The 3,038-nt window shown below is 36.7% G+C and overlaps 1 pseudogene; it reads left to right on the forward strand.

Moving 5' to 3' along the window:
• The first annotated feature begins 869 nt into the window (after window positions 1-869).
• LOC132637338 (ATP-dependent zinc metalloprotease FTSH 6, chloroplastic-like) lies at window positions 870-2,509 on the forward strand (annotated as a pseudogene).
• Window positions 2,510-3,038: the final 529 nt, after the last annotated feature.

Raw genomic sequence — 3,038 nt, forward strand, 5'->3', positions numbered from 1 at the left:
TATTTACTCTATTCGTACGCGCTCCAAAGGTTGTATCTTTCTTTCTGTGTCTTTTAGTTCAATATGTGGCCGTCTATGGACATGCTTATTTTTTTGAAACTGGTAACTTATCTATGGACATGCTTATTTTTAGATGCTTTTGGTATATGTTATGTTCTGAGTTTATATTGTTGCCTGCTCTGTTCCTGCTCAATGGAGATCCTGTGCTAGGCTATTTTTCGTGGTGTTAATCTGGATATATTATAAGCATGCCTTCTGATTCATCCTGTGCATTCCTAATTTATTGTTCGCTGGTGTTGCTTAAAAATTAATTTAGAACTACCTTCTTTCGAACTGTTATTTTTAGTCCACTCTTAAGATATCTTGGTTGATTGGGTGGAATCCTTCTTTAGGAAGAAAATATTTTCATGAATAATTTTGTCCTTAACCATCTTGTGAACATTTAAGAAATTGTCTATACTTGCGGCATTTCGTTACTCTAGAACCTAAGTGATGTCAAGACTCTAATAGGGTTTTCTAAATGTTTCACTCTTAATTTAAGTAAGAAGAATCAATGCTCAAACAATTTTGACAATGTACAAGACTTGTCTGCATCATGTTCTCTATGGCATGTGAGGAGAGCAACTAGTATGCTTTAATGGTTTTTTTAAGGTTCATCATCAATTAAAAAGTAATTGATAAAATAATAAAGAGCTTGATAATTTGGATAGGTATTTACAGTTCCTTGTTCCAAGTAATAGTTGTGAAGTTGGAATAATTAAGTTTGCAAGTTTGAACTCAATATCTCATCCCTGCTAGTGCTTGCCGTCCTTGATTACTGAAATATGTTAAGCCTTGTCTAATGGTTTGGTCAGTCCTGAACTTGATAACATCAAATTAGACCCTTGGGAGTGCTCTTAGTAGGGCCACCAGGGACAGGAAAGACATTGCTAGCTAAGGCGATCGTCGGAGAAGCAGGGGTGCCATTATTTTGTCTATCTAGTTCAGAGTTCATTGAGATGTTTGTTGGTGTAGGAGCTTCTAGAGTTAGGGACTTGTTCAACAAGGAGAAAAAAAATCCGCCTTGCATAATCTTTATTGATGAAATTGATGCAGTTGGAAGGCAGAGAGGAATTGGTATTGGTGGAGGAAATGATGAAAGAGAATAGACACTTAACCAACTTCTCACTGAATTGGATGGTTTTACGGGAAATACTGGAGTCATTGTCATTGCTGCTACTAATAGGCCTGAAATTCTTGATCAAGCTTTGCTTAGACCTGGAAGGTTTGATAGATAGGTAAGAAATGAGTTTTCACAAAAATTTGAAGCAAAAAGATTACAATTTCCAGGATAGACTTCACTAATATTGATGTTACATTTATGTTGTAATTCACTAGGTAAGTGTTGGACTCCCTGATATAAGAGGAAAGGAAGAAATATTGAAGGTTCACAGTAACAACAAGAAGCTTGATAAAGACGTGTCTCTAAGTGTTATTGCAATGAGAACACCAGGATTCAGTGGTGCTGATCTTGCAAACCTTATGAATGAAGCTGCCATTCTAGCTGGAAGGAGAGGAAAAGATAAGATTACCTCGAAAAAGATAGATGATTCCATCGATAGAATTGTTGCTGGTATGGAAGGAACAAAGATAACAGATGAAAAGAACAAGATTTTAGTAGCATACCATGAAGTTGGACATGCTGTCAGCGCGTAAGTTAACAATCATTAAAATTGTTTTCATCAAAATTGGACTATTTTTCAGGAAGCAAATAAAGGGAGTATTTGTTGTTTATTTGTTTTTTCAGTTTGTTATTTGTAATCAAAAGACAAAGTACTAATAGTGAGTTCTTGTGCTTGTAGGACATTGACCCCGGCCATGATGCAGTACAAAAAGTCACATTGATCCCAAGAGGGCAAGCTCGGGGTCTTACATGGTTCATTCCTTGTGAAGATTCAACCTTAGTCTCTAAGAAGCAACTTTTTGCTAGAATAGTGGGAGGCTTAGGAGGTAGAGCAGCAGATTTGGTGAACTAGAGATCACTACTGGTGCAGCAGCAGACTTGCAACAAATAACTCAAATAGCAAAACAGGTATTTACTTAACACATTTTCTCGTCGCACCAAATAAAAGAACATAGTCGAATGCTCACAAGTATTAACTTGTCAATGTTTCTGTATCCTGAGCAGATGGTGACAATGTTTGGGATGTCTGAGATAGGACCATGGGCGTTAATGGATCCAGCATCACAAAGTGGCGATTTGGTGATGAGAATGCTAGCGAGGAATCAAATTTCAGAGAAACTAGCAGAAGACATAGATGCATCTGTAAGGCACATAATTGAAAGAGCATATGAAATTGCCAAGAGCCACATAAGGAATAATAGAGAGGCAATCGATAAATTAGTAGACGTGCTGCTAGAAAGGGAGACTCTTACAGGAGATGAGTTCAGAGCGATACTCTCAGAATTTACTAATATCCCATCACATAGCATAAAGAATAAACCAATTAGAGAACTGATTGAGGCCTAAGCAACGTTACTTCCAATGTACAGCTGCAGAAACTATTGTTGGTTGTAATATATGTGGTCGTTGAAGTAACTTAATGTTTTATGTTTTTTAGTAGTTTGGTGAATTGTTGGCAGCTATTTGAGCTGGTTTTAGTTGAATATAAAATTGTTTTCATCTTGACAGGGGGGCAGCTGGAAGAGCAGCTGGACCCTACCAATTTTTTTGCAGAATACCGACCTCATGAGGTCGGTTTTCTGCAAAATATTCCCAGAAATTACAAATTACCGACCTTATGAGGTCGGTTTTCTGCAAAATTATCTAGAAATTGCAAATTACTGACCTCATGAGGTCGGTTTTATGCATAATATTACCAGAAATTGCAAATTACCGACCTCACGAGGTCGGTTTTATGCAAAATATATCATATATTCATATAAATCACCGACCTCAGGAGGTCGGTAAACTCATATAATTATATTATTAATATAATTTACCGACCTAATGAGGTCGGTATTTTATTTAATTAATACCCGGCTAAAAAAACTTTACC

The sequence above is a fragment of the Lycium barbarum genome, chromosome 4 (assembly GCF_019175385.1).
Source record: "Lycium barbarum isolate Lr01 chromosome 4, ASM1917538v2, whole genome shotgun sequence".
Taxonomy (NCBI): Eukaryota; Viridiplantae; Streptophyta; class Magnoliopsida; order Solanales; family Solanaceae; genus Lycium; species Lycium barbarum.